At 44.9% G+C, this 26246-nt stretch overlaps 1 protein-coding gene and 2 long non-coding RNA genes across 3 annotated transcripts in view; all 3 read left to right on the forward strand.

Annotated features, from left to right (window-relative positions):
• The window catches only part of LOC140686885 (trafficking protein particle complex subunit 9-like), a 205496-nt gene that overhangs the window by 138241 nt on the left and 41009 nt on the right, over positions 1 to 26246 (forward strand). The window lies entirely within an intron of this gene.
• LOC140686896 (uncharacterized) overlaps positions 1 to 26246 on the forward strand; it is an 88807-nt gene that overhangs the window by 52453 nt on the left and 10108 nt on the right. The gene's annotated exons all lie outside the window — the stretch shown is intronic.
• On the forward strand, positions 6386 to 11572 carry LOC140686899 (uncharacterized). Its single transcript, XR_012060903.1, has 3 exons — positions 6386 to 6615; positions 7151 to 7299; positions 11350 to 11572. It is a non-coding gene; the product is annotated as an uncharacterized lncRNA (long non-coding RNA).

Below are 26246 nucleotides of genomic sequence, written 5' to 3' on the forward strand. Positions count from 1 at the left end.
ATAGACTATTCTTTTAATGGAGTGTTTTTGGCCCCCTTGTGGAAAACTCTCTGTAAATGTAAGTTTTTTCCCCTTGGGTTTTTATTGTGTCTCATAGATTTATTTATCCAAACTTATGCCAGTACCATACTGACTTAGTACTATAGCATTTTAGTACCCTTTAAAGTGAGTTCTCCAACTTATTCTTCTTTTCCATGGTTGTTTTTGCTGCCCTTTGCCCCTTGAACGTCCATATGAATTTTGGGATCAGTTTTTCAATTTTTACAAAGAAGTCAGCTGGAAATTTGATAGGGATTCCACTGAATATGTAGATCACTTTGAGGTGTCTTAACATTTTTAATAATATTGTCTATGATTCCATGAAATTGGGATGTCTTCCATATATGTAGATCTTTTAAAATTTATTTTGGTGATACTTCAAAAATTTCAATGTACATATCTTGTAAATTTTTGTTAAATGAATCTCTCATTTTATTTTTAATGCTGTTGTAAATGGAAAGGCTGAGTTTCTTATGGGTGGGACTATATTATCAATCTTCTTATTTCTAGAATCCCTTCACAGCAAATACCCTAGCTATATACTTGATACATATATCTATCCACAACTATTCCCCGCACCGTGTTATAAGAAACCAAGACCCAAGTTAAGCTACCTGAACCCCTATGTGGAAGTGAGAAATGAGACCTTTGGGTGGGGCTTTTTGCAGATGATACTGAGAGCTTATTCAGGATGGCTTCTTCTTAATTTCTTTTAAACAACCCTTTCGTTGTATTTAGTCAGATACATAAAGAACATTCCCTTTTGATGTGCAGAGGAGCTAAGACTAAAGTTTTCAAATAATTTATAGTGAGAATGTTGTACTTGAAACCTAATTTGCATCAGTCTTTGAAGATTTATGTTTCAGGAGCTTTGACTAAAGAACACCTGTCTTTATTCAATAATGACAACTAAATGCTCAAGCAACATGTAAGAGTTTGAGCAAACTGCCCCTGCCCCGTAGTGCTGGGTGGCTGCAGCTGTAACTGGAGTCCCCGCTTACCTCTCCCAGTACGCTTGTGCTGATCTGCTCAAAGGGGCTTGTCCAACAGTTTATCAGTAGTCTGTTGGACAAAGTCATAAAACATTGATTGAAAGTTGCTAGAATGCAATATATTCTTATTAATATTAAGTAAGCACATATTGAGTGCTTACTGTATGATGGAATTGTCCCTCAACCTCACATGAATATTATTTCTCTTAAAACCTCACATATTTCCCTGTTATTCTCACTTTACTGATAAGGAGACTGAGAATTAGGTTTCATCTCTTTTGGTGGGGGCTCATTATCAATGAAAGGAAGTTGTAAGGAAAAAGATATTGATTCATCCTGAGAAAACATTTTTCTGAGTGTCAGCAATGAAGAAGATGAACACTGAAGAAGGTGTTCATTGTTCGAGTGAGACAAGCCCTGGGTTGTGCGGAGTCAGCATCCCTGTCCTGGACACGGCACGGGTAGAGCTGCGTAGTGGGTGAGGCGGCGCGGCCACGCAGGGAACACGGATGCTGAGCCGTTGGGCTCTGCTCAGGCCCGGTGGGGCTTTCTCCTAAGGGCAGTGGACCGTCATTGACAGATTTTATGTAGGGGAGTGGGGTGCTCTCGTAGTTCACTTTGTCTTGTAGAATGCTTAGAAACATTTAGAAGGCTCGGCAGGAGTTGATGTGATGAGTCAGAGTAGGGTGGCTGCGAGGTGTAGCAGTGTTCAATTTTCAAGTGGTTTTCAGGCCCAGGCTTGTGGCTCAGCAGCCGTGTCACTTTGGATCATGCACTCAAGGAAGTGAAACAATTTATCTAATCAATTGAAGCAGTGATGTACCCAATTCCCAGGACTGTTGTGGAGATCCAGTGAGATAACTTCTGCACAGTGTGCAGCGTGGTCTCCAGCACAGGGTCAGTGCTGAGTGAGTGCCAGTATCTGGTAGGTCAGGTGAGGGTGGTGGGACTCTGTGACTGAGTATATCTGTGCCCTGAAGGAGGGATCCATTCACATCTGTGAGTGATGGGCCTGAGTTGGGAGAGGCAGGGAGGCCTTACCCCCCGACCAGGTGCCCTGGGCAGGACGGCTATGGGAGTAGCACCATGAAGTCAGCTCTTTGCAGGTCGAGTTGGAGGTGCCCTTGAGACATCTAAGTGCAGTGTCACGAGCTGAAAGAGGAGGTCTGGGCCCAGGCTGTGCATTTGCCTATAATCTCAACACGTGAGGACGCCAAAGTATTGATCACTGAACTCGAAGTCATACTTTACAGGAGAAATGAATAGTAGTATCATCTCTGTCATCAAAGCTCCCGTCTATTTATTCATCAATCACGTTGCTAATTGGGTACTTACAGAGCTCACTTCACCGTCCTCCCGTGGGCTCAGGTTCCACAGAAAAGAGCTGATGAGTCTCCCTCTTTTCCAGAAGAAGACACATTTAGCTTGTAGCCTTCTGTACCATGCCAGACTTAAGATATTAGTGTGTTGGTTTAATTGTATTTTCTGTTGGCCATGTCCTGACAAGAGAGAAATTTTACCTCATGGTCATGTTTCAATTAGCTGTTACTGAGAATTGTTGATCTGATACATAGTGTATGTATTCTGTTAACATTGTAGAGTATTTATCATTTTTCTGTCTTTGCCCTTTAATTTTGTTTGCCCCTTCAGTATTCTATCCTATTTAGGGCCTTAATTTTTTTAATTAAAAAATGTCTGTTAACAGTTAAGAAAACAAAAGCAAAGAAAAAAGGCACATGAGTGCTAAATTTAGAAAATGTCTAGTGTGTTTTCTGTCTTAGCAATGGAGGGTTCTAGAAACTCGTGGAAACCTTCATTACACAATTTCCTTAAAATGCTGATTAAGAAATAAAACCTTCCTTCCTCATCTTTCAAGTTGCACAACTAATTGTCAAGAAAGTGAGAGGAAATTCTCAGAAGCCAAGACAAACGAGAAAGCAGGGATTCTGAGAGATACACGAGCCTTAGAAGCCCTGGGGTGCTGGTTGGCTCCTGAACTGATTTTCAGTTGCCTTGACAGGAGGGCAGGAGGTGAGCCCCAAGCCTCTCACACTAGGAGTTGGATGGGTGATCATATTATGGGCCAAGTCCATCCCGAAAATCTTGGTTTACTAAAGGGTGAAAATGGAAGAAAAAATTCCTCAAGGCAAGAATGTAAGGAAAGTCAATTTTGTTGGAAGAGGGGAAAAATAACAAATCCAAAATAAGGATATAGGTTAAATCTGTTCTGGCATGAGAGTGACCACAAACTCCTGGCAGAAAAGCACAGCTACTCCTTGATTGATAAATTGTGTTTTGAATGAGTCAGTGAACATCCATTCCGAAAAAGGCCTCCAGAGTCTTGTGGATGAAGATACTGGACAGCAAACACCTCTCTTCCAAGGTCTCATTCAAATAACCAGAAAGGTTTTAAAGGAAAGTAGCAATAATCATAGTTCTATTTATTGACATTACTATATGCTAGGAATTCAGAGGTGACTATGCAGTTGTCTCTTCTTTTATGGACCTTACTTTCTCTTTGGGGAGACAAAATGACATAGTTGGTTAGCTTGGTGGAGGGAGGTATTAGTCTTTTGCAATTAGCCAGGAGAAGAGATTAAGAAAACAGTGAAGGGTGGGTGAACTTTTTAGCTGAGGACAGTCTTGTTCACTTGGCTTTTAATTGCTGGCTCAATGAGCTGTCACTGGAGGGAATAGATCTTACGGAGGATGGACTTAGCTCAGGCCTCTTTGGAATGGACAAGTGAACCCGGAGAAAGACAGTCAAATCTGTGGAGACATTAAAGTTCCCTTGGACGTGCTCCATCCCTGAGCCAAAGATAGGACAAATATGCAGCACTTCTTGAGGAGAGAGGAGTGGTTTTTAAGGTTCTCCAAGGATAAATCCCAGGGAACCGGGATGGCCAGTTGTCAAACTGTGACTTTGCTCTTTGGACGGTATACCCACCAAGGGTATTGGCCTTTTATAGGTTTTCATTTCTCTTTATTACATGTCAGGTGATGGGGACGTGGGCACAAGTGTTTGACACCTTGTTGAGTCGACTTTGAGTACCTGCCTAGAAGCACGGGCACAGTTGCGGCTGCATCATACATCTTGCAGCCTATCCCTTTCCCCTGCTCCGTGATCACAGCAGAGTGATTCCTTGTTGACCTGTCCATCTCCTCTGTGACATCATAACCCATGAAAAGACCGGAGCATATTAACTTGGCTTTGTTAAAGTCAAAGGAACAGATCAAATATGGAGACAGATTTGTTCTTTCCTAGTTCAGTAGTGCCATGGAGAAGGCAGTTTGGGCAGCTTTTTGTAGTGTCCTGGAGGCTTTCTCTCTCAGCTTCTGGGTGCCTCTGTTTTGCCCTGTAGATGTGTTCAGTTTATAACTCATCTCTACTCCTTGGAAAACAACTCAATAAAAACCCAGTTGGTTTTCCACCAGCCATGGGCAGGGGTGAGGTATACCATGTTATTATTTTATAAAATAAAAGTAATAATAGTTATAATAGTAATAGTAATCATAATAATAATATTTAAAGAAGTCTTAAAAAAGGAATGAGCACATTGGAGAGAGTCAATAAATGCTTTCTGGCTTAAATCAAAAGTGATGTCTCAGTGATTCCATGGCTACTGTATTTGCTAAGCTAGTTACTCCTTTGCTCCATTACACATTTTTTTTAACTGAAAAAGAAATACAAGCAAATGGTTAAAAAAAAAACCTCAAACAGAGCACAAAAATACACAAGTGAAAGAAGTTTTCCCTCATCCTCTGTTCTTTCAACCCTCTCTGGAAATGCCACTGTTTACTATCCTTTGGGTGCTTTTCCAGGTATGCTTTGCACATTCCCACCTATGTGTGTAAATTCCTTAAAACTTTTACTTATTTTTAACTTAAAGGGATTTAAATCCTCAAGTGGCTTCTGCCCGAGTAATAGAACAGAACATATCTGACTCCATATTAGATCTGTTCCTTTGAATTTAACCCTGCCCTCTGTCTCCTAGGCTTCATTTTGCTTCTAAAACAATGTTGCCTAGAGCCTGAAATATACAGGAGAGCCTATTCTGAAGGCTCTGACCTTTAAGGATATTTAACACTTTTTCATTCATTAAAAGATAACAAATTGCAGAAGAGAAAATAAAGTTTGTTTTGTTGGAGGTTTACAGGGATCTGACCCAGGCAGATAGCTGCAAGAACAAAGGATTCTAACAAGAAAGGATTCCTACACTAAGAAGTTTGCAACAACCAAGCACGTTGGAAAGGAGCCTGAATTGTGACTTGGGGAGATGGTTTTCCAGGACATTAGTTTGCCATCTTGGCCTACAGAAACTTGCTATTCCATGCCCCAACATCTGGTCTCCCAACTTACTGGCCTGTCCTGCACTGAGGAGAATGAATTTGGACATGATAACACTCCTATCTACCTTGAAAGCTGGGCACTGGAGCTGAGTGTTACGGAAACAGGCCAGCCAAGAAACAAGCACCAATCGGAGTGTTGGAGTACTCAGAATTCTTATGCCGGCTGGCTCAGAGGGGCTTCTGCTCCGAAGTTCTGAGCACCTCCAAGACGTGCACATGAGGTTTTAAAGGCTTAATTACAAGTAAGGGGGTATTAGACAATAAGGCTCAAACAACAAAAAGCAAGGAATCAGTACACTGGAGCTTATCAATTTGTAATAGATCACGTTACTGACACTTGTTGAGCTTGGATTTATGGGTTAGTTTGGAAGCCCAATAAACTGACACTAAACTTCAGATTTACAAGTTAGCCCAGCATAATTTAGATCAGTAAACCGACACTTATCACACTTAGATTTGTGACTTAGCTTGATAGCCCAGCTGGACTTTTCCTTCACATGAGGACAGCTCTCCCACACCCAGGGAACTACTGTGAGCCCTTGATGTTTCCACTAGGGTGGGGTGTGGTTTTCCCAGGAGGGATGGGGACACTGCAACAACACCAGGCAGTCTGCTCTGTCTGGGGCTCTGATCTTTTACCATCCCGCTCCCTGCCAGCCCAACACCTGGGAGAGTGGAGCTAAGGCAGAGATCCTGCCTGCCTGTTTCCCAGCCTGTAAGAGGGGAATATGTACTCTTCCCAAGGTAGTTCTGAGCGACAACACCTGCGGGTGCTTGGTTCCCAGAGCAACAGGAAACCTAACTCCACGTGGGGGCAACGGGTGTGATCCCCGTAGCGGTTCTGCAGAAGCATCGGATGGAGGGATGTATCAGGGAGGTAAAACTTGAGCTGCGGGCATTGAAGGGTTACAGAAGGGTACAGAGGCAGGTTTGCCGCCTCCTTCGGGGTGCCCCACAGGTAAAGCTTTTTCTCTCCAACTCTGCTACGACCCTCCCCTCTCCAGATTCCTCCCTTCTCTCTGCTCCTCCTTTCCATGTGTCTCCCCCCACTTTTCCCCTCCTCTCCACCAGCTTTCATCTTCTCCCTCCCTCGCTGTCCCACCTTCTCTCGCAGAACCCAGAGAGGATCTCTGGCCCTCCTACGCAAGCGCAGTCGGTGCTAGCTGGTCCCCTGGTTGGAAGCTCCATCTCCAAGCCAGGGATAGGCCCAAAGTCTTCTCAGCTCTGTCGCCCGGTAGGACTTTGGCTCCTGCCTGGGGCTGGGGACTCTGGCTGTGGAAATGCAAGTTGTGGGGCTCCCGGGAAAGGGGTCAGGAAGCTGCGGGAGGGCGGTCCGCCTGTCACAGCCCCCCAGGGCGCCAGTCAGCCTGTGTTCAGCTGAATTGCTCAGGCCAGACCACTTTGCCCGCGCCACCTGCCCCGGCGCCCCGGCCACAGCTGTCCAGGGCCAGGTGTGCCCCTGCCGCCTCTCACCCAGCCGGGCTTCCCTCAGTCCGCGGCTGGCGTCCCCTTCTCCTCTCCCTCCTGCGAGTCCTCTCCTCCCGGGCTTCCTCTCCTCCCGGGCTTCCTCTCCTCGGCCGCCGGCCCGTCCCCACCCCTGGGCGGGCTTTGTCCCGGGCGGGCCGGGTCTGCGGACCCGGACGGGGGCGGGCGGCTTGGGCAGGGGTTGGGGCTGGGGCTGGCCTCTGAGCGGGGCTGCAGCCCGCGTTTCCACCGACTCTGCTTTCCCTGCCCCGCGACCCCGGGGCTGCCCTCCTCTCCCTTTCCAGCTCCCTGACGACCAGATCAGCTGCGTGGGCGCTGCTCCCTGGGCTGAGAGCCTCAGGCTGTAACGCCCATCTTCTCCAGTTGGAGTCGGGAAAAGGGAGCGTCAGTGCTGAGCGAGCTTCGGTCTCCTCCCTCTGTGTTTCTGCCCCAGGTAAGTACCTTGAACACTTTCAGGTGTTATGATGGCGGTGCTTGTTGATGTCACGTGTTTTTATAGTGTGAGGGCTTACATTGTTGAAAGCAAGGCTTGGTTCATTTAAAACTGAACTGAAGGCATGAGGCTGTGACATCCTCTTTCCTTCCCTCTCCCAGGGTGAAACGTGAGACCATCGATCTTAAAAAGATAGTTACAGTCTCTAACTAGCCCAGCCCAGCTAGTGTAACAGGAACAGCACCACCAGAGGCCTTGGAGACCCAGGGACATTGCAGTCCTAAAGAGCTCCTGGCACAGTTTGTTTTGTTTTGGTTTTTTGTTTTTCTTAAATTGTGGGGCAGACTAGTGGTATAAACAGAAAAATAATTGTCAGGAATTATTTTTTCATATAACAGCATTATTGTGATACAGTTCACACACCATGAAGTCCATCCATTTAAATGGTACAATTCAGCAGCTTTTAAAAGCATATTCACTGTTGTGCAACCATTATTATTCCAGAACGTTTTCATCACTTCAGAAAGAACAGTGGAAATGAATGACCTATCCACCCCTCCCCAGTGGTGGTTCTAAAGAAGTCTCTTGGCTATTCCTGACCATAAACTAACTTGTTACATTCCATGAAATATCTGGTAGGAATTCTAATCAGAATTGCAATGAATCTGTCTATGAAAACAGGAAGAATTAATGTCTTTATGGCATAAACTTCTACCCATGAATATATGTGGGACCCTATCTTTTCATCTGTCCAGTGCCTGGCCCATGGGTAGTCCTCACTACTTGTTGGGCTTGTGAATGATGAGATTCTATACATCGTTAGTTGCAACTGTAGCCTTTCACAGAAAAGAAAAGTAACCTCAGTGAAGCCAAGTGACTCTCTGAGGGTCAGAAAGAGTGACAGCCAGTGCTGGAGTGATCCAGCGGAGTTGGTGCTTGCAACCAGAATTCTCCACCACATACAGCTAAGGGTATTAGAGTGTTCTTTTATTTTTTCTTAATGGCGTTGCTTTTATTTTTACTTATTATATAAAATTATTTTTTATTGAAGTGTAGTCAATTTACAATGTTATTTTCAGATGTACAGCAGAGATTCAGTTATAAACATATGCATATATATATACATTTGTTTTAGATAGTTTTTAGTACAACTCATTACAAGAAATTGAATATAGTTCCCTGTGCTATATAGTAGGTCTTGTGATTTATTTTATATTTATTAATGTGTATCCGCTAATCCTCCCTTTCCTGCCTGCTAACCACAGTTTGCTTTCTATGTCCATGAGTCGATTTCTAGCAGCACCGCTTTTGCTAGTAATATATGCTGGTTGGCAGTTTTCAGTTTCAGTAATTCCATCTTATCTGTGGGCACTTTTCTTCTGGTGGCCTTTATGTGGTTTGCACACATGGTAATAGAGATCTGTATCTGGGAGAACTCCAGGCCTCGTGTAGTCCCTGGTACAGAGCGCCCACTGAGCTGATGCTTGAACTGGGAAAAAAGCACAGTAAATGTTGGAATTTCCACTATGGTTGAGAATTCCAGGTTTCTATATCCTGTTTAGCCCACCTTAATATTGGGTGCACCCATACTAGGTAATTTGGTGGAATTTCATGGTATGGTGGTGTAGAGACAAGACCTTGTATGCTTCTTCTCTTTCCTTTTTCTAATACTCATTCTCCTGGGCCTCCCAGATCCTCCTCCAGAAGTGCCCAGGGCTGGCTTGGTGCTGCAATGGGGCTATATTTGTTAATAAGGCCCTTTCCTCATCTCTTCTGAGCCTCTGTTTCTTTCTCTGCACAATGAGGGCTTAGACTAGATAAGTGCTTTTCAGTTTCTTTAAAGCCATGTTTCCTTAAATGCAAATCTCTCCTCTCAAACCAACCCTTTAGATTTTGATAAGTCCTCCAAGGGGTGACATAGCTCTTTGTGGAAAATTGATGTGATTGTGATTCCAGGTGGCACAGAAAAGACTCTTCAGAGATTTATTTCAGGGAGAGAGCAGAAAAGGGGCAGTATGTCATACTTCTATTGTGAGCACTGGAGCAAGGGCTTGGATTTAAATACAGTGTCTGACGTGGCCTCTTTCTAATCTTGTACAATGAGATAAACTTCTCTACCTCTGTTTCTTGACGTGTCAAGTTGGGGTGATAATTTTTTAGGGCTTTTATGAAACATTATACACATAAGCCATTTGTGTCTTGGTAGAAAAAAGACCTGCTAGGGATTCAGGGATTTGTTTAAAAAAAAAAATCTTGTCCATAGCACTCTGTCAGTGTGTATTTTGAAGTTCCTGGAGGGTGAGGGTTGAGTCTAAAGTCCATCGTGGGACAGGTGGCCCATAGTTCTCCGTGCCTGAGATTGCCCCCCCAGTCCTCTTCCTCAGTCCAGGATGAAGTTCCCTAGTAGATTTACACAGAGATCTTGTGGAAATGGCTTTTCATTATATTGTTTCACCAAGAAGGGCTGCCATCATGATCTCTGTGGTCAGGTTTTGAAGGGCTGCAATCATGATATCTGGTCAGGTGAAGGCTATGCAATTGGGAGTTTCTATTTAATAAAAAGAAAAAAAAAATTCAAATAGAAAATTAGAAAAAGGGTGGTGACAGGGGATCTTGGAATTGGGCACCATTAACTTTCTTAGCTTCAGGTGCAGTGGCCTATTTCCACGAGGACCCGTCCTTGCGCTCTGAAGATGAAGGGACCAGTGGGTTCAGTGGGAATGTTAAGTGAGTGTATCTCATGGGCTGGGCATTGTCCTATTTGTACTGTGTGTTCAATTTTTGAGAGAGTGAGCTCACTTAACCTCAATAACCTCTTTAAAAAATTATACTTTTTATTTGAGATGTAATGTAGATTCCCATGTGATTCTAAGAGAGTATATGAAAAGGGCCTCTGGACACTTTGCCCAGTTTTCCTTAATGATTCCATCTTGCAATGTTGGGGTACAATTCATTAATGACTCAGTAACAATTTGAGGTTTGTGTTATTGCCCTCATTTCTATTCATGATTAAACTGGGGTTTAGAGAAACACACAGGGTTAGTGTAGAGTCAGATGGAACGTGGGCCTGGGATTTCCAGGCAGTGCCATTATGATGGTCTGTAGCAGGGAGCAGCATTCACTTTGTTTGTTTATTCATTCATTCAACAAACATTTATTGAGTAACCTCTGTGGGTCAGATGCTTTCTTAGGGTTATCTGATTCTTCAGCAGTACTGAGAATCAGGTAATTTTTTTTTTTTTAATCTGAGAAAATTAGCTCTGAGAGGTTATAATCCCCCCAAAAGGAAATATTGCTCATAAAGGTGCGATAGTAAATTTGTACAGTCCCCCCTTTTTATGCAGGGGGTACCCTAGGCATTTTACATTTGCAAACTTGCGTAATCCAGATATATTCTTGTAAGTCAAGGAGTTTTTTTTTTAATTGCAGTTTATTCAAGTTTACAATGATGTGTCAATTGCAAGGTGTTTTTGAATTTTGAATTAAAAAATATTTTTTGAGGAGGATAATTATGTTTATTTATTTGTTTAATTTTTTTAAATGAGGTACTGGTCTTTGACCCCAGGACCTCATACATGTTAAGCTTGTGCTCTATCACTGAACTGTACCGTCCTCCCCAAGGAGAGTTTTCTTATCCATTATTCTGCAGCTTAGGAGTTCAAATAAATTGGATAGAAATCCAGATCTTTGGATCCTACTGTGGTCCTTTTCTTTATATTCTGCTGAAGGGGTTTGGGGAAAGCAGTTCCTTTGTTCATTTATTTATTCAGCATTTTTGAGCAGTGATTTTCCATCAGGGCCTTGCTAGGTGCTTGGAAACAGAAAACAAGAAATGACCCTACTCTGCAGGGGCAGGAAGCCTAGACCAAAAGCTGGGTAATGTGATCCGAGCTACGGTAGCCATGTGCAGACTCTGAGGACAAACTGTACCCCCGGATTTGCTTTAGCTTCCCTTGCCTTCTGTCTGGTACACACCAGGTCACCGCAACCCAGATGGGCCCACAGCCCACAGCACAGTATGTACCTCGATCTCCTCTCCCCTCTCCGCAGGGCCTGCAACATCAGCATCCCTGACTACGTACAGTGTGCTGAGGACTATGAGACTCTTCCCGTGGTGGTCCAACACGTGGGGATCATCTCAGAGGAGAATTTCTTTTGCATCTATAAGCGAATCTCCTCGGTGAGCCAGATCAGCCCGTGCGGCTCCCAGTGGGCACTCTGTATCCACTACAGGCACCACTATGCACCCGAGAATGGGTGGAGCGAGTTCCAGGCACACCACAAGGTCGTGGGCCTTGTCACTATTACCGAGTGCCTCTCGGCCAAGGCCTTCGAGAAGCTCCACGTGCAGAGGAGCTGTATGGCACCACGCTTAATGACTCTCAGCTCTTTGTCTTTGTGCTGCATGAGGAGGTAGACGAGCAGTCGCTCACCAACGTGGCCTTCAATCTACGAGGACTGCAGGGTGGTGGAGAAGAGGATCGAGGACTTCACAGAGTCACTCCTCATCTTGCCCAAGTCCAAGTAGCTGGATGGGGCCCCTGACATATCTGGGGACAAGATCACCCTCCTCTGCATCCCGTTTGAGAAGGAGGACGTCATGGGACTGGAGACAGACAGCAGGTAAGTTTACCTGGAGGCCAGTCCACCCTGGCTGTGTGCCGGGTTTCTTCCCTACATCCAGAAAGGGATCAGCAAGGAATAGGACTGTCTTGTAGCCAAGGGGTGAGCGAGGGGCAGCCCGCCGGTTTACAGACATTTAAAAGTGAATCTGCCTTTGTTTCAGAGAGATCCTTTTAGGGTTAGTGTGGACACTTACTCCCCCTTTTCAGTCAGTCCCCTGGTGGAACCCCTGGAGTTGCTGTCCAATATAGTAGCCACAGTCACTGATGCTAGGAGCACTGGGGAGGAGGCTGGTCTTTGTTGAGATATGCTTTAGGTCAAATGCACATCAGACGCTGAGGTTTGTCTAGTAAAAGAATATAAGCTATCATGCTACTTCCTATATTGATTACATGTCAAAATGTTAGTATATTAAATACAGTAAATTAAGTAAGATCTGTTCTTAAAATCTGTTTCTAGTATTTGTTTTTTGTTTGTTGGTTTGTTTCTTTGTTTACCGTTTTAAATGTGGCAACTGGGAAACTTTCTTTACATGGTTCTCACTTCATTTTTGTTGGGCAGCCTGTCCTGAGACAGTCTCAACACTTTGCTTATAGATGAGATGCTGAATCCCGAGAGGCAGAAAGAGGCGCTGGTTGAGTTGGGGCTGGAGCCGGTGTCTCCTGCCCCCCAGGCCCAGCACCTGTTCGGCTTAGGCCCTCTCTTCCTGCCCGACAGCCACCATGCCAGGTTAGGACATCAGAAACACTGCCAGGGACTTCCGGATGAACTTATGCAGGGAAAGGCATATCATGGAGTATGATAGAGAGCAGAGAAATGCTCATTCTCACTTTGTCACTGTGATTAAGTCAACGGCCCCACTTTGCCTCGGAAGTGCAGACGAGCTCTTCTGGGCTGCCCACCTTATGCTCTGTTTCCCCGTGTATCTATCGTGCTGTCCCTCATGCAGAAGAGGGTGATATGCCTTTTCTGAGAGGTGGTCCCCCTTTGCTGGGGAGAGTGAGGGAAGCTGTGTCCCCCAGCCTTCGGCCTCGGTCCTTGAGTCTGGAGATCGCTCATGGCGGTCCCACAGGTGATGGTCGGAGGACCTGGTACATGCTGCCAGGCCCTCTGTGGAGGCAGTGCTCTGTGATCCTTGAACTTAACTAAGATCAGATTCTACTTTCTGGTTGTTGGTAAGTTGGAGGAGAAGATGCCAGATAATTGATAAAAAGAATGTCGAGACCAGCCCTGTGAGTGATAGGCAGATGGGACCCGAGTCCCACCTGCGTGAGGTGCCTATTGGGTTCTGGATGAATTTTATGTTCCTCCCAGACATACCTCTATGGCTTCAGGAAGGGGCAAGTCATTTCGTGTCCATGATCTGTACTTGTCCTCACAAGGCCCTGTGATCTACATGCCTGCACAACCCTTCTGCTCCTTGGAGATGAGGTGTCAGGTTTAGGAACCTGGGCACTGCTGAGGGCATAGCTGCCAGCACCGTGTTACACAAAGGCTGGCTCCGTTCACCAAACTTGTCACCACCTGCTGAGTCCCAAGGCGTCAGTCAAGGTAGGTGCATCGGTGCAACATAAGCAGGGACCACATTCTTCCCCTGGACAGACTGGTGGGTGAGCAGTGGAAGCCCGGAGCCCTGCCCCAGCCCCCAGGCCAGTGCCTCCTCTTTTGTCATAGGAGGCACTGGTGACATTTTTGCTCAGCAACTGCTTGGCTCTGAGTCTAAAAACACACCAGAGAATGTCAGCTTGATTTTGAATTTTGAATTCTGCCCTTGGGATTTGGCGGAGTAGCTGGATGTGTGCTTAGCCAATAGTGGAAGACACTGTCACCATTGTTTACCCAGAACCTCGTGTACCAGGCATGGCTCCAGGCATGAAAATGCAGCAGCGCATTAAACCTCCCTCCTTGTGGGTCTGTCTGTTCTTGTACCATAAGGGCTCAGCCAGCATCTTAATGTCAGTGAGTTAACGTGGCCAGTGAGCTCGGGTCAAGCACGTTCTCTTCCAGTCATTTTACTCCACTGTTGCTTTTACTATTCCACAGTCATTAATTTATAAAGCAATGCTTTGGTGCAGGAGTAGAGCCTAATTCTCTCCTGCTACTCGTGGTGGAAGTGAGCCTGAAATGTGACCACTATTTGTAGCTCAAAAGCTGTCTAGACGCATGTAGGTGGAGTTTTGGTTAGGGGCGCTGACCACGCTGGGGTCCCCCGGCAGCGCCGCTCACCTCAGGCCCCTGCCTTCCCTGGAGCAGGAGGTGAGGGTGGGTCTCACTGTCCCTGCGTCCCTGGCCTCACACACTCTCGTAAATTCATGTACATGCTGTAAAAATCATTTTTCTTCTTGTGTGTTTTTAATTTTCTTTTGTTCCTCTTCTCCTTTTTCTTCGTTCATTTTTCTCTTGTACTGCCCAGTGAGCATGTTGTTGCTTCTGAAAATGTGGGCTGTGCACACCCTGCATTGGGAATAGCCAGATCGCCCTCCGTGCTGTCTCCATCGCTTTAAAAAGCAAAAACTTAGCAGCTGCCTTGATCCATGTATTATCCTAGTCATCTTTTTATTTTCTAATTTTTTGGAATATTTGCTTTGTTAGCACATCACCCACTGTTGTTTTATACCTGTTAAAATCCTTGCTTTGAGGGACATGTTTGGTCCTCCTTATATTTGGTGACAAATGCGCCCTTATTAAACTTGTTTGATTGTTTTGAAGAAGTGAGATGAGAATTGATTTAGGCGGCTTCTGAGGGATTGTTTTCATGGAGAATTTAAACTTGGAAAGTCAAAGTCTGCAGCACCTTGCTCGATTCCTGCTTTTACACAAACGTGCTCGGCACGCGGTTCCTGGCTGTCGCTGTGTGACGTGCGTGACGGCGCTTCCTGGCCGGCGGTCACTGATGAGGAAGTGGCAGGATCGGGATGGAGCAGCTGCAGGGGACGCTGTTGGAGGAAGCAGTCAGTTTTTTTTCCTTTTCATTCAACTTCCCCGTGCCATTTACTTTACTTTGCCTTCATAAAGGGGCAGAAGTGGGTCTAAAATCCATGTCACTCTTTTATTTCCTTTATGAGGCTGGTTTTTCTGAGTATCAGGAAAACATGGCCTTCTCCTGAGTAGCTGGCTCACCTGGATCTGTTGGACAGAGGGACTGCAAAAAGGGCCGTAGCTTCCTCTCTGCTCCAGCCAGTGGGCATTCAGAGCTGGGTCTGTGGTTTGCCTCAGCAGCCGTGCAGACCTCCCTGCTGTGGCCTTTACTTTTAGCCCATGTTGGCAGTAAAGAGCTGAATCCGTGTCTGTTGCAGTTGACGTCCACCACTGACGGCTTTGTTAGTTTGTGGTAGTCAGTTTCCAACACCCCAGTCAACTGTGAAAGAAGATGATTTGGCCGACCTAGGACCTTGGATTCCCACCCCCACCATGGTTCATCTCACCCGGTGGAAGTGTTTGGCCACCACCATCATGCTGACCATGAGACATTGTTTCTCATTTCATGCTCTGGTCCAAATGTGGACACTTCATTTTTCACTGAATTTGTCTCCCTTGGGTCAGGACAGAATATCTAAATGAGTCCATCACATTCTGGGTGGGGAACAGAACAGAAGTAAGTGTCGCAAGTAGATGGAGTCTGTGCTGTCCGGGTTGGCAAATGCAGACTGGTATCTGTGATGGCCGGGCTGTACTACCCTGGACACAGGCACTTCCCGTGGCTCCCGAGAGCCCAGGGGTCGGAGTGAGAACGTTCTTGCCTAAGTTCCTGCATCCTCACCTGCTCACTGGCAAATGTGTCTGCTAATTAGGAGCTCCCCCGGAGCTCGGGCCCTTCAAAGCTCAGACCATGTGAGAACTTCTCCTGGGCCTCCTTTGTGAGAATCCAGTGCCTTCTGAGGTGACCCGTGCCAGGAGATGCCTCCCCCTCCAGGGAGTAACCTACGGAGGACTGTGACTCACTGCACCATGCTGTGAGCTTGTGGGGTTCCGGCCATGGTCCCTGCAGAACTAGACTTGAGATGGGCTTAGTGAAGGAAATTACATGACAGATTCCAGGGCAGGGCCGGGGGGAGGGAACAGGGGAAATTGAATGTGACCTCAAACACATAGATGGGTGCTGGGGCTGTTACTAAAATGGGGAGTCTGGGAGGTACATGCCAGGAATCGAATTCCAGAATAAATGGTGGACATGAGGCACTTTTAAGGTGCCGTTTGTCATCCAAGTTAGTTCTTCAAAGAGACACTGGTGTCTATGAGACTGGGGCTCATGTGAAGGAGCCGGACTAGAGACACACGTTGGGAGTCGTCATTCTTAGCTGGTGTTCACAGCCTTGCATGTGAATTAGATCATCTCGAGAGGTGCAGACATTGGCTGGGGGGGGCATGGCTGTGCCTGGTTTGGAGGAAAGCCCAGACCATGCAGCTTTGTTGTGTCAGTCAGCAGCGTTTGCGATTTTTCGACTAAATGCCGTTTATCCTTAAGGGGCCGGGCGGTGGGCAGGGCCAGCCAGGAAGAAATCTGAAGGGAGGGTCGTGGCTATGTGTGTGTCTTGGGAAGGTGCAGAGGCTGCAGGGTCCGGGAGGGTAGACTTCTTAGAAGCTGGATTTGGAGTGGGGACAAGGTAGTCCCACTCACCTGTGGGGGAGGGAGGGAGGCCTATGGAGTCCCACCCTACCGGACTTGCTTTCCCATGAACAGAAGGCAATCATACAAAGTATCTGAGGTGAGAACGGATGGGCGCTGTGAGGGGAGCCAACCTGGAGAATGGTTTTTGGACAGTTCTGGAATAGTCCCCCTGCAAAATAGAGTTAAAAATACCCAGACTCTTAAGAACATTGATAGTGACTTGGGAGGAGGCAGTTGTTTTTCTGGCCTCCTAAGGGTAAGGCATGTATCCGGGGATACACAGAAGATACGGGCAGTCTGTACCGGGGGCTTGATCCTTACCGGGGGAACAGTGTAAGTTCAAAGGGGGAGAAGGGCAGTGGAGGGCAACTATCCAGGCCCCGTCTCAGGTACCAGTCGGCCGCCCTACTTGCGTGTTGCATTCACATCCATGCCTCCCAGCTGGGCGGTGGCAGCACCCTTTTGCGGATTGGGAAGCCTTCTCAGAAGGGTTAACGAATTTGTCCGTTTAGTGGCTAGTAAGTGCTGTAGCCGAATTCAAGCATGGCCTTGTCAGACTTCAAGGGCATGTACTCTATTAATTCCGGTACCTCCCTGTTGTACCTGGAATGGTGAAGTGGGTCAGTTTTGGAGCATTTCAGAAAAAGTATGATTTAAGTGCCCCAGGACTGTTTCACAAAGCTCAGTGTTCTCTGTTGGTTCGGAAGCACCGCAGTGCTTTTCGCCCCACAGATGTTAGGTCTTACTCCTAGGTCGATGACGTGGTTGCAAATGACCTACAGGTGCAAAACCACACTTAGCAGCTTCTGAAGGGAAACTCTCCAGTTCTCCCTTGATTGGCTTTCTTCCACGTGCTGTAGCTGTGCTGCAGCATAAGCCTGAGCTTAACTTATGGAGTGAGGGTTTAATATCCAAAGTTAGCATAAAACGATCAGATGAAGAAAATCGACGTTGACAATTTATTTTTGGGTTTCATTAGTCAAGATATACTATCAGTTAATGGCCCATATAGCAAATGAAATTGAGTACAGGACATTGCATTTCTTCCTTTCTATTTAGTGTTCTCTTACAGCATAAGGCTGCCTGCTTTGGAACATCAGCTCCACCACCACGGCACCTATCAGTGTGTTGGTGTGATTGCATTTACAGAGTGAATGTAATCTGGGCTTCCTCAGCCCCAAACACTCCAGTGCAGAATCACGGGCTGTAGCCATCTCTTAGTCACGCAAATACTTCTCAAATTATATGATGCCAGAAAAGAAAGAAGAGAGAGAGAGAGATTGCCTTTATCAAAGTTCCTTTCAATTCTAACTGCAAACTGTTGTTGAGCAGCTCTGGTTTCCTTTGGATATGAATGTATACATTTCTTTGCATGTAACCTTGGTTCTGGACTAGAACACCAAGTTCTTGCTGTCCACAAGCCACAAAAATATTAGCCAAATTGCACACGTGTGAAATAGTTTATATTTTTTCTGAGAAAGTGTCCTTGAATTTGGGACTTGGGCTGTGATTTTTGCTTTTTGCTTCCCCCACCCCTCTTGCAATCTCTCACTGCTTCCCACGTGGCCCCCAAGATTTCGTGGTCTCAAAGGAGGGGGCAACTACCCAGTTGGTCACCATGTACTGCTGCTGTAGACGGAGCCCAGCCAAGACCTAAAGGACATTATCAGAGAGGACTTCCTGGAAGAAATGTGCTCTACATTCACTTGTGATGACAGAGTAAAAATCAGCCAGGAGAAGGAGTCAAGAATGTGGCTCAGGTCGCAGGTGCAGCCCGGGCAGGCGCTTGGAGGCTTTTGGCGTGGGGACCCGGGGAGAGTGCCCTGTGTGGTCCAGGGTGGAGGGTGCCCCTGCTGGGGAAGACACTTGAGAGAGTCTGGGGTGGAGGGCTTTGGAAGAAGTTGGGTTTTACTAGAACTGACACAGTATACAGTGAAGGGTGTCATCAGAAAGTGACCCTCAGGAAAGGTACTTCTGGTTTTGCTTCTGATATTCTACAGACAGAAGGGTCGGGACGGGCGAGAGTAGGTATGTCTGTCACTTTGAGACTCACCCCGTCATTTATTTATTCATAACACACGCACTTCTGTGATTCTAGGGGAGAGAGAGCGTAGCCACATTAGTAAGCAAAATGTATTTGCTTCTTGAGAGCTTAGCATTGTCAGAAGTTTACTTAAGCCTATAATATTCTAGGAACAGAGGAACAAATTGTGGATTTTGGAGGGAGGGAAGGCTTCCTTGGGAAACAGTCAAAATGAGCCTGGAGGCAAGTGGGAAGTAGGAGCAGGTCAGGGGGCCCCTGAGGTCACTGGGGACCTGGGTACTGAGGTGAGGCTGGGCGAGCAGGGTCTGGGGTGGGGATAGAATTCCACCAGGGAGCCTCTGAATGGTTTGAAGTGGGGGTGATGTAATCAAATTTATGATTTGGGAAGGCTGCCTTGGCTTTGTTTGTGTGTGTAGCGGGGAAGAGGTTGAGGGTGCCACCAACTGGGGGATCATTAGAAGACCATTCACAGGCTGGGAGAAGGGCGTCGGGGCTGCTTGGGGACGGCAGGGGCAGTGTGGATGCCGGATTTCCTTATGGGGGGGCTTGTTAGCGGGGCCGCCCTAGAGGCACCTTGTGGCTGCAAGAAAACTGATGGAGGCAGCCAGCTGGACTTTCCTCTTCTCTCTTTCCCTGCCTTGTGTGATGATCTTAACTCAGCCAACATTTGGAACAGAAGAGCTAATTTCCAGGGTAGCCCAGGATGCTGTTGAGCTCGTTCGAGTGAGATCTGATAGGATCTAAGTTTGTGTTCAGTTCTGGATGTTCACTTAGCTAGAAACGTCCTGTCATTTCGATTTCCAAAGGGGTTTTTATTCTTGATAAAGATTGCTTGGTGAGAGGAAATTTAATACAGCTGTTGTCTTTTTCAAAAAAAAATCATATCTTTTAAGAAATTTAATATTCAAAAGAATAGGAATATATAAAATTGTTAAAGTTTTTGGTGTAGTTTCTTTGCTTTCTGAGCTACTGTGGAGTTAGAGCCTTTGCATTACTTAATAGCACATCCTTGTCAGTATTTAAAGAGCTGTTAGTGAGCCCCCCAGGCCTCACCTCTCAAAGAATCGTTAAAGTTTGCTCTGAAAGAGTGAGGTCATAAAGGTCTTGTTTGCAGAAATCAAACAGTTTGTTTAAAATGCGCAGCATAGCCCCATTTATAAAATAATAGTAAGTTCAAAATTAAGAAAGTGGAGGATAATTGACTTTTTTTAAACCTGAAGCATAAACTTTCTTGTGCTAATTTTGCAACTGGAAATTTTGAAAAGAAAAATCCTACTGCAATATCATCTACGTGAAATACATATATGAGTTTCACGTTTGAAAAGTAACTGCGCAGTGGTTTTCGAAGTCAGGAGCATTCCAGCTCAGATACTGGGCAGTGATGGTTGCTGGTTTTCAATGGAAGAGCCTTAATTTTCCTTCTTACCTTTTTTTTTTTTGTACTGAGAGGGTTGAGTACTGCTTTGCCAGCATGATTTTGGGGCAATTTGAGGGCAGATGTCGTGTACCAGCAGTGAGATATTTCCATGCATTTTATTTTCCAGACATCACCAGGGCACATGTGGGGTTTGTGCCTGCATGCTGGAATGCTGCAAGACTCCCTGATCCATCACCGTTATATCCTGGAGCTGCTCTGGTCAGTGAATGATTTTCGGTGGCTTGGTGGTAATGCGGTCTGATGGAGATGTTCAGATGTGCAGTAAATTGCTATTACTTGAAATAAGAGTAACTTAGAAACATTGCTCTAACAATACAGAATGAGGGAGGAGAATTGGCTGAGCTGCTTGCAGTGAGGAGTCTTCTCAGGTGACTCCCTCACCGTGATTCCTGCCAATATCCGCCCCAGCCCTGCACGGTAGTCCTGCCGAAGCAAGCATGCACTTTGCTCAGAAACGCAGTGAATTTCCTTGTGCCTCTGTTGGTTGGCTTTTTTTTTTGAAAGCACATCTTGCCCTTTGCTTAAATGCCATCCCTGCTAGTCACCTCTTACACTCATTCTTCTGAACCTCGTCCATACATAGCTGTTGAATGGATGAACAGAATGTAGTATCTCCATGTAGTGGAACATTATTCACACGTAAGAGTGAATAAAAATGAAAAAAAAAAAGAGGAAAATGAAAAATGCCACCTGTTTTGGAAAGTCCACCCTGACTGTTCAACCCGCCCTTTTCCCTTTGAAACCCAATCGCTTATGCTCCACTCTACTCTTTTTGATAGTACTTGCCACCTTCTAATAATCTTTAACGTTTTCCAAAAAAAAAAAAGAGAGAGATGCTGATACCACTTCAAAATTGACAAGCCTTGATAACTGCACGTTAAGTGAAAGGAACCAGACACAAACGGCCACATACTGTTGAATTCAGTGATCTGAAATGCCCAGAATAGGCACATGCAGAGGCAGAGAGCAGGTGATGGTTGCAAGGGGCTTGGTGGATTGAGGGTTGTGGAGTGACTACTAGTGAAAGGGGGATTCTTTTGGGGTGATGAAGTGTTCTGGAAATAGATGGTGGTGAGGGCTGCACAACCGTGAGTGTGCAGAAGACTGCTGAGCGCTGTGTTTGGTTGTGCCTGTTGTAGGGCGGCTTTAATTTGTTCTCATCCTGCCATGTCGAGTCATCTTGTGCTGTGGCCGTTCTACTCCTGTGAATGTTGAGGGCCAGAGACTTTGTAGAATCATGTTTCATTTTTCCCCCTTGCTGAGTGTAGGCAAAAAAGATTTAAGCCTGAGGAAGTGCTCCATCTGCAGAAATGTCTTTTAGTTTTGCATGGTGTAAAAATCTTGGGAGCTTTTAATTGTTGAGGCCAGTCTGTGGGGGGTAATAGCCTGTGAAGCCTGGGTGAACCCGGGAAGAGCTGCGCTTCCCTCCCGGACACGGGTGGGGATTTCACCCCCGGTTCAGGCAGTGAAGGGCCCAGACCCGTGAGCTGAGTTGACAGTCGTGAATATTTACGTGTTTCCGCTGCTTCATCTTGGATATGAAATTCAAGCTGAGCCAATTTGTAGCGGCAGCCTCATCCTACATCAGGAATTTATAGCATCTGCTGTTTGAGGTGAAGACCTGACAGACTTGATTATTTAACAGTCTCCCTTGAATTGATATCTCAGGTTCCTTTGTCAAAAGCAAAACAGCAGAAATACAGACGTCCTTCAATGCCAATGTGACCTGGAACGGGTTTAGTCTCTGTGCCTCAGTGGCCTTGTATGCGGGTGGGGAAGATGATAACAGTGTTTCCCTCAGAGGGGGTGGTGAGGGGAGAGTGAGAAACGCAAATGGAGGACTTACATGAGATGCTCATGTATGACCGAATTTAGTGCTTTAAGCCTGGTGAGGCCTCAGGGGCAGAGATGTCAGAACAGAGCAGTCCTAGCCGGAGCTCGATCCGCATTGGCAGCTTTTATGATCAGTATCACCACTGTGGGTTATCAGGTAGTTTTAAGACTTGATAATATGAATTCATGAATAACGTTAGAAGACTAGACATCTCAGATACAGTTTACATAGTTCTCAAGATTTCTTCTGAGAAATGGATGGTTTCTTCCCAATCTAAAATCTGAAATGAGTCTCTAAAAAATTCTGTAATCCTCCATCTTTTTGCTTTAATTCTCCATTTCTTAAAAAACATAGTTTTTAAATGGAGTTAATGGGGACTGAGCTGAGGGCCTCATGCATGCTAAGCACATACTCTCCAAAATGAGGTATAATCTCCCCCGTAATTTGTTTTAAACTTTACTTTCTTAGTATTCAGAGGTTAGAGGCCTCTAATTCTTTTTCTGGAGACTTGTCATGAACCTGTAAATCTATAATTAATGGACAAAACTTGTTTTATTGAAAAAATCAATAGAATATTCTGCAATCCATCCAAAAAGAAATGCTCATTGACTTAAAATGTTTCTCCTTTAAGGTGATTTCTCCTTTTTGGCCTAGCTTAATTTACTAACAGCCATCCTCATCATCATAATGACCAAACTCGCTCTGAGTGGACACCTACCTAAGTCTAAAATGCTTTCCTCTTGTTTTACTTCATAGCAGGTGTTTGCGGGTAGGTATCAGTGTCTCCTTTTTTGCAGCTGAGGGATTGAGAGATGGAGCAGCTTGTCCCGAATCACGCGCAGCTGGCGGTGGCTAGCTCGGTGCTGGAACCCAGGCTGCACACTCTGCATTCTCTATTGCTCCTCTAATTAGTCTCCCATTAAGTGGTTACCCTTACTCCTGTGGCTCCATAAATGGCCGATTTTAGTGATCTCAGCCTGATGAGGCCTTCAAAGGAGAGACAACATTGAGAATGTGAGACAGATTGGCATAAATTAAAATTGCATATTTTCACAAATGTTTAATTCTCAGGTAATTATATATAAAGTTAATTGTTTTTTTATTTTAGTGGTCTGTAGGCACTAAAAACCAAACATTAAAAATAATTATAGTGCAAAAGAAAAGTGGGCTTTGAAAGTCCAACCACTGCTAATGATGTTACTTGTTTTTCACTAGTGGCCTTTATTGACAGAAATACTTACAAAGACTGAATTGCTTTATGTAGTCTTAATATGGAAGAAAAGATTGTCAGTGAATATTGTAAGTAAAATCTTTACTCTTTTCTTTCCTGTTGATGAAAATGTAAGTTGTTTTCATGACTTTTGTACATTTCCTCATTTGTGAAATTTGAGTAATATCGTTTACCTTGTCTGACTGAGAATTAGACGCCTTGTATACAAAGAACCCAAGAGGTGATTAATAAAAGTGTGCTGTCACAATGACAGATATTTTAGAAGGATCAACTCTGAATACTAAAGAGTTTCGCTTATTTCTGATGCATATTCAATATGTATATATGATATATTTGAATATGGTTTAAGGTAACAAGGATTCATTTTTTTTTAGTGTAGTATGAAGTTTAATGAAATCTGTATCATTCTAGTGAGACAGGGACTAATTAAATTGCCTTAATTAGATGACCTTGAAGATTAATTACACAGAATATGTATTGTTACAACTCAGAATTCATGTTGCCGTGTAACCATCCACTCAGATATTTATATTCGTGGGATTCTGACCAGATCCATTAAGTTTAGTAAAATCCACATTGATCATTTTTAGGGAATAAGCTTCTCTTGTGATTAAAGAAAATTTTGATTTTTTTCCTGCACTCTTAACAGGTTTAAAATATCAAAATATTGATTTGACATGTCACTTTTCTAATAGAGAGAATAAAGCTCATGCTGTTTTATTATGTAAATAAATGTTTTTGTATTTCAATAAACTTGTATGATATCCTGGCTCTTTGAGAAGTATTTTGCAAAATACTTAGATAACCTACTGTTGGAAAAATACAAAAGTGACTTTTATGAATATAGTGCCTAGTACAGTGCTTTTGCTACAGTGCAAGACATGAGGCCTAGGAGAGATTTGCTGCTGATTGCCAGGAGGACAGATCCCATGTCTCAGTTTCCCCTCCTGCAAAATGAAGTAGCTGGACTGGATTCTTTCCTCTTCTAAGATGAGTTTCCATGAGACTATGACTTCTGTTTGTATTCAGGAGTATTAGCAATATCAGATTAAATACTGAATACCCCTCTCTTCCCCGGAAGCAAAGTGCAGTATGTGCTAAATAAGCTTTTAGTTATCTGATTCTCGTTTCTGATCCTACAGGCAATTATTTTGTTGCATCTTTCCCGGCAACCTGGAAGGTCTTTTTAGCCATAGGTGGCGCTGTTGCACTTTCTTAGAGTCTTGATTTTCCTGTTTGTAAAAGAAGGCTTAAACAACGTTATTTTATTTTGATTTCTTTGCTTAATATTTCAGAATAGCCCAATGTCCTTTATGTCTGTCTACCTGGAAAAATTATTCTGCTTATATCTTAGTTTTATTCTGTCATGTCACTGTGAACATTTCAGACTTGCTTTGCAAACAATGGTAAAATTCGTCTTGTCTTCCAGTGTTAGAAACCAGTGAGCCGGGATTTTATAAAACAGCTAGAAGCGGCCTCTGGGGCACGTTAAAGCTGAAAAGTGTATTGAGTTCCCTGAGTATTGACCCCGCCGCTGTGTGTTAATTGGTGGTAGGAGATTTGGTGCATTTACAAAGGGGTGTAGTTTTTGACTTTGTTTTGCGTGCACGCGCTGCCACTGAGCCACGTGAACCTGAGTCAGTTCGTTTTGAGATTTTCCCTCGTCTGTGAGATGGGGGCATTCGTATCTACTTTGTAGAATTGTGAGAATTAAAAATTATGTATAGTATTTACCACAGTGGTTATGTCAAGAGGGCTCAAAAACTTTAGCTGCTGTTTTGTGTGAAGCCATCATTTGAGAGTCTCTGGCAATTACTAAGAAACAGGAAAATAAGAAAAGCTGGTTTTATGATGAAAGATATTTGAGGAGGTTCCATATTTCCTATAACCATAATTAAGCATCAGCAGAGTAAGAACTGTTACACAGTCACCCTGAACCAACGTTAAGCCACAGAATTATTTGTTACTTCATATATGTTGGGGCCTAAGGAGATCCAATACTTATACACATGTTCTCTCCAGCAGCCAACTGAGAGATGACACAAAGCAGTAGGCATGCGATACATGTCTTCTTTGTTACTGATGAAGCCACATTCTCCATGAACTTCAGGGCTGTGGGAAATGCATGTCATGACACTGTGTCCCAGAATTAGAGACTCACCCTGTCCCATGTAGCTCTGGGCCACAGCGAGCCTTCCCTTGAGAGGACCTGCCCCTTCATGCACAGGGCTTTCCTGCCATGGAACTGAGCATCCCAGGTGCTTCCCAATGGTGACCAACACTGGAGGGAAAGGAAGGATTTCAAATGCCCTGCTTGTCTTCCCAGACTCACACCTCACTCTGTTACTGTGATGAGGGCTAGCTGTGGGCCAGGGGCCAGGGGTGTGAAGGGAGGAGCACTCTCCATGGCCCAGAGGAGTGGTTAGGAGGCATCCCCTCCCGCGGTTTAAACAGGTGGTGAGATAGAAGAGAAGGGTGCTCCCCAAGAGTTTATAAAAGTAGAAATAAGGATTTTCTTTGTGACTTAGACTAGCCAGGAAACACATAAATGATTAGAAGGGAGACTTGTAAATCACTTTGATATTAATTTAACATTTGTTGAGCACCAAAAGTGTGCTACATTCTTTTCTGAGAGTTTTACAGAAATGAATCCTTCAATGTTCTCAACAAGCGAGTAAGGAAGATTTGATTGTTGTCTCAGGTTTACAATGTGGAAATTGAGGCATACAGAGGGTAAGTAAGTTGGCCAAAATCACAGAAGTAGTAGGTGGCAGAGCTGGTATTTAAACCCTGGCTGTCTGGTTTTGAGGCTCCCAGAGATGGGCTTTGGGTGTTTAGCGTTATCTGTATCCCTGAATTTATGTACCCCTGTGCATAAGTCAGCCCAGAAAGGAAAGGGAAAGGAGAGTTACACAGGTGCTCATAGTCGTATCTCGGCCACTGTCTATGGAAAGTGCACTGTGATTGGCGTTAATTGTTTTCCAGGCAGTATATCTGTTCTTATAACAGAAATTTAGTCCATTGAGTTAATCTAGAATCCCTTCCTGCTCTGCTTCTGTCCATGGTTGCATGTGACTGCCTGCCCGTGATTGGGCGGTGGAGGACAAAATGTACTCATGGTTGAACTCTGATATTTCAGTCTGGTTCAGTTTCACATCTTCTGTTACA

Source organism: Vicugna pacos, chromosome 18 (genome assembly GCF_048564905.1).
Source record: "Vicugna pacos chromosome 18, VicPac4, whole genome shotgun sequence".
Taxonomy (NCBI): domain Eukaryota; kingdom Metazoa; phylum Chordata; class Mammalia; order Artiodactyla; family Camelidae; genus Vicugna; species Vicugna pacos.